Source organism: Papio anubis, chromosome 13 (assembly GCF_008728515.1).
Source record: "Papio anubis isolate 15944 chromosome 13, Panubis1.0, whole genome shotgun sequence".
Taxonomy (NCBI): domain Eukaryota; kingdom Metazoa; phylum Chordata; class Mammalia; order Primates; family Cercopithecidae; genus Papio; species Papio anubis.
In genome coordinates, this window is record NC_044988.1 from 4,939,805 (window position 1) to 4,953,577 (window position 13,773).

The 13,773-nt window shown below is 49.1% G+C and overlaps 1 protein-coding gene across 1 annotated transcript in view; it reads right to left on the reverse strand.

The window, feature by feature from the left end:
* The window catches only part of FGD3 (FYVE, RhoGEF and PH domain containing 3), an 86,665-nt gene extending 74,743 nt beyond the window's left edge, over nt 1-11,922 (reverse strand). Inside the window, exon 1 of the mRNA XM_031654041.1 lies at nt 11,516-11,922. The gene's annotated coding sequence lies outside the window, so the exon portion shown is untranslated. The remainder of the gene's footprint in view (nt 1-11,515) is intronic.
* Between the last annotated feature and the right edge of the window lie 1,851 nt (nt 11,923-13,773).

Genomic DNA, 13,773 nt, shown 5'->3' on the forward strand with positions numbered 1-13,773 from the left:
AAATAAATTTCAAAAGCAAGACAATGTGGTATCAACATAAGGATAAATCAATGGAAATCAATGAACTAATAGATTTTCATTCATTTGTTCAACTGATTTTCAATGACGGTGCCAGCACACATCAATAGGGAAAGATAAGTCCTTTCAACAAACAGTGATGGAACATTTAGATAGTCGTACCAAAAAATGAACCTTGACTGCTTACTCACACTATACACAGAAAATAGCTAGAAATGAACCAAAACCTTCATTGTGAATGCTAAAACTATAAAGCTTCTAAAAACACATAGCTGAAAATATTCATGAATTTGACGTTGGTAATGATTTCTTAGGGTACAAAAGGCACTAAGCCACACACACAAAAGACTTGGTAAACAACTTCTTCAACACGAAAATATGTTTCATCAACATAGAAAACTTCTGCGTATCGAAAGGCACCATTAGGAACATGAAAAGGCCGGCCACATATGGACTCTGAGTGACAATGATATGTCAAGGCAGGTTCATCAGTTACAACAAACGTCTCCTCTGGGGAGGATGCTGATAAAGGAAGTGTCTCTGAATGTGTGGGGTCAGGGAATATATGGGAAATCTCTGGACCTTCCTCTCAATTTTACTGTGAATGTAAAACTGCCATTAAAAAAATTAAGTCTTTAAGGCCAGGCATGGTGGCTCACGCCTGTAATTCCAACATTTTGGAAGGCCAAGGAGGGCGGGTCACCTGAGGTCAGGAGTTGGAGACCAGCCTGGCCAACATAGAGAAACCCTGTCTCTACCAAAAATACAAAAATTAGCTGGGTGTGGTAGTACGCACCTGTAATCCCAGCTACTTGGGAGGTTGAGGCAGGAGAATCACTCGAACCTGGGAGGTGGAGGTTGCAGTGAGCCGAGATCATGCCACTGCACTCCAGCCTGGGTGACAGAATGAGACCCTATCTCAAAAAAAAAAAAAAAAATTAAATATTAAAAAAAAAATTCAAAGGCAGTGAGGTGCTGTGGCTCATGCCTGTAATCCCACCACTTTGGGAGGCTGAGGTGGGCAGATCACCTGAGGTCAGGAGTTCAAAACCAGCCTGGCCCACATGGTGAAACTTCATCTCCACAAAAATACAACAATTAGCTGGGCATAGTGGTACACACCTGTAATCCCAGCTACTCTGGAGGCTGAGGCAGGAGAATCACTTGAACCTGGTAAGTGGAGGCTGCAGTGAGCAGAGATCATGCTACTGCATCCAGCCTGGGCAACAGAGCGAGACTCTGTCTCAAAAAAAAAAGAAAAGAAAAGAAAATTTCAAAGGCAAATCACAGATTTGGAGAAAACATTTGCAATACATATATCTGATAAAAGATTTGTGTTCAGAATACATAAAGATTCCTACAAGTCAATAATTTAAAAAAGGACAAACGATTCCATTTTTAAAATGAGAAACAAAAAACTGGAACAAGCATTTGACTTAAGTTACCTAAATAGACAGTAAGTACACGAGCTGGTGGGCAACACTGCGGCCATCAGGGAAACTAGAAACCGCACTGAGGAATGATTCCAGTCCCAGCAGAATGGCTACAGTGAAAAAGACTGACAATGCCACGTGCTGACAAGGATGTGGCGCAAACGTAACCCTCAGTGCGCAACTCTCATGCTGGTGGGAGCAGAAAACTGCACAACCACTTTGGAAAACTGTTTGGCATTTTCTCACAGTTAAATATACACCTTCCCTATGACCCAGCAATTGCACTTCTAGGTATCTACCCAAGAGAAAAGAAAACATCTGTTCACACAAAGACCTGTACCCAAATGTGCAGAGCAGCTGTATTCATAACTCGAAGCTGGAAACGACCCAAGTGTCTGACAACCGGGTAATGCGTTATAAGCAAAGTATGGTGCAGCCATAATGTAGATAGAACAGGATTCAGCAATAAAAAGGAGTAAGCCATTGACATAACAGTGATGTAGAGCTGGGGGTGGTGGCATGTGCCTGTAGTCCCAACTACTCAGAGGCTGTGGCAGGAGATTGCTTGAGCCCCGGAGGTCAAGGTTGCAGTGAGCTGTGACTGCACCACTGCACTCCAGCCTGGGAGACACAGTAAGACTCTGCCTCAAAAAAAAAAAAAAAAAAAAAAAAGCAATTATATGGATGGATCTCGAAGCCAGACACAAAAGACTGTTAGATGAAGTTCAAAGTCAGGCGGAACTAGTTTCTGAAGTCAGAACAGAGGTGCCCTGTGGCGCTCTGGAGGGCAGTGTCTTAGTTTACCGTGGTTGCTATAACAAAGTCCCACTGGCTAGGTGGCCGAAAGGTCGAAAATTTACTTTCTCATGTTCCTGGAGGCTGGAACTCTGAGATCAAGGTGTTGGCAGGGTCGGTTTCTCCTGAGGCCTCTCTCCCTGGCTTACAAGCAGCCATCGTCTCCCTGTGTCCTCACGTGGTTGTCCCTCTGTGAGTCCTCAGCTCTTTCTATTGGACACCAGTCATGACAGATCAGCACCCACTCTCAGCACCTCATTTTAACTTCATTATCCCTCTAAAGGCCCTGTCTCCAACACAGTTACATTCGGAGGTCCTGGGGATTAGGGCTTCAACATGTATTTTGCAGGGACATAGTCAGGCCCATAATAGTCCCCCAAAGTGAGAAGAAGGCAAAGACGCCTGCTCTCACCACTCTTATTCAACATAGTGGAGAAGGTTCTAGACAGCGCAATAAAACAAGAACAGAAAAGAAAATGCACGCTGAGCAGAAAGGAAGAAATAAAATTGTCCACGTTTGCAGATGACATGCTTGTCTACAAAGAAAATGCCAAGAAACGGAAAAAAAAAAAAAAAAAAAAAAAAAAAACCTCCCAGAACTAGTATGTGAATTTAGCAAGGTCAGGGATACAAAATCAAGTCGCAAAAATCACTTGAATTTGTATATACTGGCAATGAACATGCAGACACGGAGATGAAAACTGTGTTGCCATTTACACATGAACTATGGTACATCCATGCCACACAACAGCACTCAGCAATAACAAGGAAACACTACTGGCACACACAGCAGCCGAGATGTGTGATGATTCCCCTGGATGAATTCCCTTAGACAAATCCCAAGGGATTATGCTGGTGGAAAAAGGATAATTTCAAAAGGTTACATGCTATATGATTCCATTTATATAACATTCTCTAAATGACAAAATTGTAGAAACAGAACAGATTGGCTGCTGTCCGGGGCAGGCAGGGAGCAGGTGTGGACATCAAAGGGCTACAGGAGGCTCCCTGTGCTGGTGCTGCTCTGTGTCTTGACTGTACCAGTGTCAATGTCCGAGCTATATCGTTTTGCAAGCTGTCACCACTGGGAACTCCTGGGTAAAGACCCATAGTGTCTCTGCATTATCTGTTATGTGTCTATACAGTCATTTCAAAATAAAAAGTTTAATTAAACAACCAGCTAGTGGCATCCCTTGGCTCTTTTTTCTTTTTTTTTCTTTTTGACAGGGAGTTTCGTTCTTGTTGCCCAGGTTGCCTCAGCCTCCTGGGTAGCTGGGATTACAGGCCTGTGCCACCATGCCTGGTTAAGTTTATATATACATATATATATATATTTTTTTTTTAGTAGAGATGGGGTTTCTCCATGTTGGTCAGGCTGGTCTCGAACTCCCGACCTCAGGAGTTACACCTCACCTCAGCCTCCCAAAGTGCTGGGATTACAAGCGTGAGCCACTGTGCCTGGCCATCCCTTGGCTCTTAAGAGAAGCAGTGAGCCGACAAGTGACTCACAGTAACGCTGGAATCCTCAGCATCATCTCAGAGTTGGCCCGGCTGGAACTGGGTCCTTGCAGCCTCCCAGCCTCATTCCCGGCCTCGGCAATGGTTGGGAGCACTCTCCCCACCGTCGCGGGCCCTGTTCCCTCTGCTTCTTGGCCGCCCCGGCCACATCAGCTTTAGAGTTTCCCTCTGGGTGCAGCTGGCTCTTGGACACACAGACACCATATCGCCATCACTCTCCAGGCAGACCATGAGTTCCATGAATGCAGGCAACGATGCTCCAAGCATCCTCTCATTTCTCCTTTTCCAGAAGACAAAGCTGTGGTTCAGAGAGGTGGAGGAACTGTTAAGGCCACGACACTCAGAGCCTAACAAGATGCAGCTGAGGTGGCTGGTCTCTAGGACACAGCCTGAGGTGCAGGACAAAGGGGAACCAGGGGACCAGGGGCTCAGGGGAGTAAAGAGCTTGGAAGTAAGAGTCCCATTCAATAACCAGGACATTGAGGTTCAGAGAGGCCAAAGTGCTGTCACTCAGTCAGTCAACAACCATTTGCTGAGCGGCTCCTAGGACACAAGAATACTCGGCAGGCTCAGGAGATGGCCCCTGAGGAAGGAGCGGCTCTGGCCTGCAGAGACATTTACGGCTGCCACTCCTCCTGTGCAAGGTGACCCCGGTCCCTGCCCTTCTGCTCACTTATTAGGGTCACAGCCAGTCACTTGGGCCACACGGGCGCAGGACTCAGAGCCCAGCTGCTTCTCTAATCACCTGCCTGCTTTTGGGAACCGAGAACCACAGGTCTTAGATCCTTCCCAGAACCCTTGAGACCCAAGGTTTGGACAAAGTATCCACGTTGAGTTACTCTCATTCTTTTGACAAGACAGGGGAAAGCCACAAAAATAACACACTAGCCAGGGCCGGAAGTGGGTGGGACCAGAGGAGTCATTCCCGTGTGGCTTTGGCTGGGGCTGGGGGGTGGTGCACCTTTGTCAGCGTTCAGGCTCCAAGACAAATCCTACTGAACATGTGACCTAACAATAGACAAGACGGAAGGAAACGAAAGCTCCCCAGACAGAGGCTGTGTGAAACCCTCAGGGCGACCGTCTCTGGGTGGTGAGCTTCTGGGAATTTTCATTTGCTTCTTGATGCTTCTCAGTAACATATAAATTTCTACCACGAACATTTATATTTGCAATTGGGAGGAAAGCCAACCTGTTTAAAAATACAAGAATCGAAATCGCTCATTGCTCATTGGAGATTCCCAGCTGGGAACTATTGCCCAATGAAAGCCAGCTGTCTCCATGCCTGTTTACATATGGAAAATTTAATTTCTACTTAGCTGTCCTAAATGTCTCTAAGGAAAGATGTGGTTGACAAACCAAAAAAAGAAGGGATACTGAGTGTAATTCTGCTTTCTGAAAACACATTTTTTGCAAAACGTTTTCTAGGTTACTTTAAACTGAAATTACATTTGGTCCAAAGACAGACAATATTTCCTAAACCTTGGCACTGCCCTTAACTTTACCTGCCTTCCTCCTGAGCAGGCAGCTGGGAGGGTGGACAAGCCCAGAACTGGAACTGTGAGGCCCGTGTGCAGGTGACATTGTGTGAGCCCCTTCACCCCAACACGAGGAAAATATCCCTGGATGCCAGTTCCTGGGGGCTCCCTGGGAAAATGCGTGTAAAATGCTACAGTGTGAGCAGTGAGGAGCTCGCTAGTCATCACTCACCATACCTCACTTCTTAAAAGTTGTTCTAAAAATATGTGATGCTTTAGTCATCTTAGCCAAAGTGGAGAGGCAATCCCAGCTTCAAACTCTTAGACCAAGAGGCATTTTGAGAGTTTTCCACTCAGGAGACATAATTACAGAGCAGTTCTGGCAGTTGGCTATGACAACATTAGAGCCTGAAGTGGGAGCGATTGTTTCTTATCCTTGACAAAGAGCCCTGATGTGTCTATACTTACACGAAAGTGCTGCGTCTGGTGCATTTTTTTTTACCCTGTCGGAAAAAATTATCAATGTGTCAATAGAGAATGATATACATTAAAAAAATAAGGCAATAAAGGGGTGGCCACACCCCCACTCAATCAGGCCCTGAATAAAGGATAATTCCAGCATTGTTATGGGGCAGCTGCACAGCGTCAACCAGAAACACTCATATACCCAGGGAAGTGCGGGGTCCCTTCCTATGCACTCCATGTCCAGTCCAGACATCACATTCTGCCAAGTGGTATTCTCACAATCACTTGGATCCACCCTTTACTATTCAGTCCTTAGTCTAAGCTCCTGATCAACCAGAGGCTATTCAGAATGCAACAGCACATGCTCATTTAGGTTTCCTTTAAGGGCAGATGCTGAGCTGGGAGACCTGGGGGGAGAAAGTAACCAGAAAGGTTAGAATTGGAGGCACCTGAGGGTGATCACAGCAGCACTATTCTAAAGGAGAAAAAAAGGAAGGAGGGAGGGAAAAGGGGAAGGAAAGAGAAAAGGAAGGAGAGAAACAAGGAAAGGGAGAAAGAAGAGAGGGAGAGAGGAAGGAAGAGAAGGAGGAAGAGGGGGAAGGAAGGAGAGATCTGAGCCACACTTGCTCAACCTTCATGTTAAGGAGGGCCTTAGGATTGGAGGGTACAGGATGGGGTGGGGGGCGCTTCGGCTTTAAAACATTTTGATTTTTGGGCCAGGCGCCGTGGCTCACGCTTGTAATCCTAGCACTTTGGGAGGCCGAGATGGGAGGATCACGAGGTCAGGAGATCGAGACCATCCTGGCTAACAAGATGAAACCCCGTCTCTACTAAAAAATACAAAAAAATTAGCTGGGCGTGGTGGTGGGCGCCTGTAGTCCCAGCTACTCAGGAGGCTGAGGCAGGAGAATGGCGGGAACCCAGGAGGCGGAGCTTGCAGTGAGCTGAGATCATGTCACTGCACTCCAGCCTGGGTGACAGAGCGAGACTCCGTCTCAAAAAAAAAATTTTTTTTTAAATTTTCAACAGTGATATGTGCATATATCCTTTGCATACTTGAAAATAAACAGAGATGTGCTCTGGTCACCCCCTGCATCGACTCCCGTGAGCTGGAAACCAGGGATATTAAGAAGCCCGTGGGAGTCAAGTGTGAAGTCTAATGGACGAATTAGGGCAACGAATTATTCCTTATGCAGCATAGTTTGTTTTGCAGACAAAATTTTTTGGAACTTGATTAAAAGCAGGATCAGGGAGAGGGTCAAAGAACCAGATGCCCCTTTTGCCACTGAAGATCTTAGCCCCTCAGATTTTGCCTGCCCTGGAACTGGGGGACAGGGGCATCCTCTCTGCGGCTGTAAAGTCAGGGTCTTCTGACTGGGATCCCCCCAAGCCTACTTTGCACCTACTTTGCATGGGCAAAGGCCAGCAGTTTTATTCCTTCAGTTTACCACCTCTGCAGCTACATGAATCCTGCAGGCACCAGCGTTTCAAGGACCAAGAACATGAGCGTGCTCAGACACAACCCCACGTCTCGCCAACTCTACACAACTTTAATTAATTAATCAATTTTTTTGAGACAGGGTCTCACTCTGTCACCCAGGCTAGAGTGCAGTGGCACAATCATGGCTCACTACAGCCTCAACCTCTGGGTTCAAGCAATCCTCCTACCTCAGTCTCCCAAGTAGCTGGCACTACAGGCGTGTGCCACCACACCTGGCTTATTTTTGTATTTTTTTGCAGAGAAGGGTTTCACCATGTTGTCCAGCTGGTCTCGAACTGCGGGCTCAAGTCATCCACCCACCTCGGCCTCTCAAAGTGCTGGGATTACAGGCGTGAGCCATCCTGTTCGGCTACATAACTTTATTTTAGGAAGTTACAAGTTCCATGTAAGACACATTTCAGTGAAAAATTCTACCTTACGGGTTGTGTCTAGCTGGCATATTCTGAAAAGCAAAATAATTTACCCAGAGAAGACAAGCTAGGAATACTTAGAATTACTGGATATCAGTAACCAGAAAAATACAAGGCCTTCTTCATATATTCATTCAACAAGCACATATTAGTATGCTATATACCATTTTCCTTCTTCCTTTCTTTTTTTTTTTTTTTTTTGAGACAGAGTCTCGCTCTGTCACCCAGGCTGGAGCACAGTGGCACAATCTCGGCTCACTACAAGCTCCGCCTCCCGAGTTCACTCCATTCTCCTGCCTCAGCCTCCTGAGTAGCTGGGACTACAGGCGCCTGCCATAACACCCAGCTAATTTTTTGTATTTGTAGTAGAGACAGGGTTTCACCATGTTAGCCAGGATGGTCTCGATTTCCTGACCTCCTGATCCTCCCACCTCGGCCTCCCAAAGTGCTGGGATTACAGGTGGGAGCCACCACAAACAGCCACCATTTTCCTTCTAAAAGCCCCACATTCCTAAAAGGCCTGTTGGAATTCCCTCATGAACACACTAGCCCTAGAGCGGGACCCCCAGAGCAACCTGGTGTCTCAGTAGCCCCTGCCCACAATCCTCAGCCTGCAGGGCTCCCTCCACCTCTGTGACCTGTCTCCTAGGCACCCTTGCCTCTCCTCATTCTCCTCAGGGCCCAGGCAGGTCAGGGGCAGCCAGATCTCGGGGAGAAGCAAATCTCCAGCGCTGGATGGGGCCACATCTGCTGCCCGTCTCCTCATCAGCATGCAGGGGATGTGGCAAAACAAGGATCCTGGCTCCACTTCCATCTGCCTAGGCAGAAAAGGCAGCCGTCCCCAGGTCACTTAGCGGCTGTCATCCACAGATCCCTCCTGGGTGGACTCATCTGCATCTGGATTTAATTCTTTAGAGCAAATGTCACCAGGCACTCTAGCCACAGACTACCACAGCCTCCACAGTTCATGAGGGCCCTACCAGGGGTCAGAAGGGACTCGGGCTACATTTGCCAGCCTTGAATGAACCCCTCCTGAATCATGTGTGACCCCTTCTTTCCCCACCCTCAGTCAGGGGCCCAGGAGTGTTGGTCCAAGTCCAGGCCTCTGTGAGCAGGGACTGCCAAGCCGCATGGGGCCGGAGCCTGCTCAGTGTCCTCAGACTTCATCATCCCCATGACAAGTTCTGCCTGGCAAATCCAACCTGCTCTTCCTGCTCTTACTTTTCACTCATTTGCTTCTTTTTTTTTTTTTTGAGATGGAATCTCGCTCTGTCACTCAGGCTGGAGTGCAGTGGCACGATCTCAGCTCACTGCAACCTCTGTCTCCTGGGTTCACGCCATTCTCCTGCCTCAGCTGGGACTACAAGCGCCCGCCACCACGCCCGACTAATTTTTTGTATTTTTAGTACAGGCGGGGTTTCACCATGTTAGCCAGGATGGTCTCAATCTCCTGACCTCGTGATCCACCTGCCTCGGCCTCCCAAAGTGCTGGGATTACAGGTGTGAGCCAACGTGCCCGGCCCCATCTGCTTCTTTTTATCCTTTGCACTCTATGCTGAACCAGATCGTTTCTGGAATAACAGGTGAACAGATGAAGGGAGGAGAAAAGGGAAAAAAAGAGGAAGGAAAGAAGAGGGGGGAAGGAAAGGAGGAAAAGAAGGGAGTAGGAAGAAAGGGAGAAAACAGAAAAGAAAGGGAGTTGATGAATTCGTTGCTTGGTTAGTTGGTTAGTTGGTTGGTTAGTTGAGCCCCTGCCGGTGGGCACAGAGCTCCTTGGCCAACAGGACAGGGAGAGTTCCTCAGAGGGTTGTGGTGGGAGGAGGGAGCCCCACCCCTCACAGGCACACCCTGACAAGGGTGCTGTGGAGGAAGCCTGAGTCTCCCCTGTCCTTACTGGCACATTTCTGCACACACGAGCACCTCGCCCCTTCTTGGCCCACACAGATACACTCAGGGCCAAGAGCTACTGCCTGGTGGCCTTGGGCAACCTGAGACTGCAGAGCCATGGCTACCACCCAAACCCATCCTGTCCCTGAGGGTGGGACCCTCAAGGAGAGATGCTGGATATCCCTCCTTGGGATGTCCTGGAGAATGAGGACACCCCAAGGCTGAACTGATGCTGCAGGACTGAGTCAGCACTGGTACTCATGAGCTTGGACACGCAGGGATGATGGGGAAATGGGCCCACATCTCCCCCATAGCCAGAGTGGACGGACGCCCCACTGCAGACCGGCAGGTGCTTGTCAGACACTGTCGCGGATGAGAGGCTTCCATACAGGTCACACACAGTGAAAATGCAGTCTTCGGCTCTTTCACCCAAGAGCAAGCCACCAGGGGGTGACACATGACCCCACTTACAAATGGAGAAACTGAGGCACTGGTCCACAGGATGGGGCCAGATTTCCTTCCACATTGCTTCCCTTTCCAGGCACCAGTCCCTCAGCACATGTGCTCTATGGTGACAGGAGGATGTGTCCTGCTCTGACCTCCCCCAGATCATGTGTGACCCCCTCTCTGGGGTGTCCAGAGAAAAGCCAGTACCATGATGGGCTTGGAGAAGCCTACAGTCCCCCAGGAGCCCAACTAAAGGCCCAAGGGATGAGCTGTCATAACCCTCATTTTGCAGATAAGGAAACTGAGGCCTCCAGCCCCAGCCCAACCTCTGCCCAGTGAGTCCTGAGGTCTGAGGATGAGGAGGGGCACTTGGGACACAGCCCAACCCCAGAACAGATGGCGTGAGCCGCTGACTCTCAGTGAATGAGCTGGGACCCTGGGCACAACACAGAGAAGGCGTTGTGTCCAAAGCCAGCTGGCCTTCAGCTGACCACCCGCTGCCCCAACACAAGGGCCTGGGAAGAAGAGCCATGGGCAGCGGCCAGAAAGCAGCCAGGTTTCCCTGCTGCTGAGAAATGTGTAACTTTTCTGCACAATATGAAAGAGAGGGTCCACCTCACTGGGGCTGGGGTTTGCTGTCATCCTAATAGTTCACAGCATTAAATCCTGTGCACACACATACATAGATGCAACACACACACACTCATCATTTACACTTCAAACTGATTTTAGGCAGTGATACCTGTATTTCCCAGCCATCCCAGAAAATGACAACATTCTAACTGTCCTGATTCACAGACACAGAGGACAGGAAACATGCAGTCAAAGAGCCGGGACAACCTGGATCCGCAAGGACCAGAGACACCAACCACGAAAAGGGGCACGGCCGGCCTTGCGGCCTCTTTCCACCCATGTCTGTCCGAAGAACCGGAGGTCTTAATGAACCTCAGACTTTTGCCTAGCAGCGCCAAAGCACCCCCTTTCACCCTGGTTTTGTTTTCTCCCTTACAAGAGGTGACACTTAGGGGAAATGCCGAGTGGTAAGAGTAAGGTAACAAAAAGAAAAGACAATCCCAGCATCTGACATGGGGTCTCCGTTGCCATGGCAATCGCCCAGGCAATGACATGTGTTCTTTTTTTCAAGCAGACTATTTTCTTTTCCCATCCATTTGAAAAGAAATGGGAAGAATGGGCAAGGGTGGAGAAACCCAGAAATAAAACAGGTCTCATCACAGTCCAGCCTAGCACTTCTCATTCAGTAGGTATCCTGGAGAATCCTGTTCCAGAGCCAGGGGCCCCAGCACCCACCGCGAGGACTGCCCAGGTGGTCTTCTTCAGCTCAGTCTCCCCTGGGCTGTGCTCAGGAGGGGGCAGAAAGCCGACTAAAACCCCTCTTCAAACTACACACCAGGCAGTCACCTCCTCCTCCTTCAGAGGGCTCCCGCCAGCCCGCCCCCTGGAGAAGCCCTGCTCAGCCCCGGACACCCAGAAAAATGACCCCACACAGGATCTCAAAGCCACCTGAAACCAACGAAAATCTCCACCTTTTCCAATGAACCTACTCACCGCCTTCCTCTAGGGACGGAAACCATTTACAAAGCAAACAGGGAAGTCGGAGGCTCCCCCAGCTCCGCACAGGCGAACTCGGGGCTTGCAGGAGCCGCTTCCAGAGGAGCCCCGGAGCGGTCGCTCACAGTGGGCGGCAGGAGGCTGGGGTCTCCCTGGGGACCCGGAGGGCCGCGCTGCGCTTCCCGCCCCAATCAGCCCAGCACTAAGTCTCTGGGGTTCCGAGGAGCGGTCCCGCCTCCCCGGCCCGCCCCGAAGGTCCGCGGCACCCACAGGCAGCCGCCGCGTCTCCTCCTCCCCTCGCAGCTGCAGGGACGCGCTGAGCCCTGACAAAGCCGCCCGCGGAGAGTCCGCGGGAGGGCTGGGGGCGCCGGCCCGGGTGCGCAGGCCGCTCTCCATGGCAACGAGGGCTGGGGGCTGCGGGCCGAGCGGGTCCCTCAGGCCAAGGGGGAAATGCTGTTTATTTTTCCTGACACCTCTACGGGGAGCCATTACCTCTGCCAGACTTTTCTAGAGTGTCCTGGGGCGGCAGGAACTTTCTTTGCTCCTTCACCACAAGGAAACGCCTTTTTAGGCGTGAGCACTTTCCTCCAGGCTTAGAGAGGGTAGAGTGGGAAATAGGCTCTTGCTGAGAGAGGTCTTGGTGCAGAGGCTGTGCGTGCCTGTGCGTGTGTGTGACGTGTGTGTGCGCCGTGCATGCTTGTGTGTGCGGTGTGTGTGCAGCGTGTGGCATGTATATGTGGTATGTGTATGTGTGGTAGGCTGTGCATGGTGTATCTGATGTATGGTGTGTGTGACGCGCTTTGTAGTGTATGTGTGTTGTGTTGTGCGTGTGTGTTGTGTGTGGGATGTGATGTGTGTATGGTATGTTTTGTGGTTTTTGTGTGGTGTGGTATGGATGCGCTGTGTTGTGTATGTGGTATGTTGTGTGTTGTGTATGATGTGTGTGTGGTATGGGGGTGTGTGTGTGCAATGTGTAGTGTGTGGTATGCATGGTGCATGTATGGTTTATGTGGTGTGTGTTATGTTGTGGTATGTGTTGGGAATAGGCCCCAAAATCTAGCCATAAACTGGCCCCCAGCCCACAGTGCTGCAGAAATCTCTGCAGCACTGTGACATGTTCATGATGGCCATGACGTCCATGCTGAAGGTTGTGGGTTTGCTGGAATGAGGGCAAGGAACACCTGGCCCCCCCAGGGCAGAAGACCGCTTAAAGGCATTCTTAAACTACAAACAATAGCATGAGCGATCTGTGCCTTAAGGACATGCTCCTGCTGCTGATAACTATCCATCCCTTTATTTCACATAAGGAATACTTTTAATTAATCTATAATCTATAGAAACAATGCTTATTACTGGCTTGCTGTCAATAAATATGTGGGTAAATCTCTATTTGAGGCTTTCCGCTCTGAAGGCTGTGAGACTCCTGATTTCCCACTCCACACTATATTTCTGTGTGTGTGTCTTTAATTCCTCTAACGCTGCTGAGTTAGGGTCTCCCCAGCTGAGCTGGTCTCAGCAGTATGTGTATGATGTTCAAATCGCTTGAACCCAGGAGGCGGAGGTTGCAATGAGCCGAGGTTGCACCACTGCACTCCATCCAACCTGGGTGACAGAGACTCTGCCGAGAAAGAAAAGAAAAGAAAAGAAGAAAAGAAAAGAAAAGAAAGAAAAAGAAAAGAAAAAGAAAAGAAAGAAAGAAAAGGAAAAGAGGAAAAGAGAAGGAAAGAAGGAAAGAAGGAAAGAAGGAAAGAAAGAAAGAAAGAAAGAAAGAAAGAAAGAAACAAAGAGAAAAAACAATGAAGAGAAAATATTTTGAAGGAAAAGGATGTCCCTAAGTGCCAAAATCGAGGTCTAAGCCTCGGCCCACGCCTCAAGCGAGGGACATCTTACCCTCAACTGTAAAGTGGACATCTTCTACATCTTCTAGCTGAGCCTCCTTCGGCATTGCCAGAGAATTCCGTGGGACACAAATACACCCATGGCCCAACTCCCCCTTATTACTCTATTCATGCCAGCTGGTACCATTCTACTACTCCGGTATTTACATGTGCTTTTTATTTTTTAATCAGACTCTACCATGCCTGTTGTTTTAGGTGTGTTTTCCTCACCCTGAAACATATCGCAACCTTTTTGCTTTTAATAAGTGTTCTCCTATGGCCATGGGATTCTTCCCACCCAGTCCTTCTTGGGTCCCAGCCAGTTCTTTGCTGGTGCTTCTCTACTCTCTGCCCTTGCAGTCCCTGATAGGAAGTAGA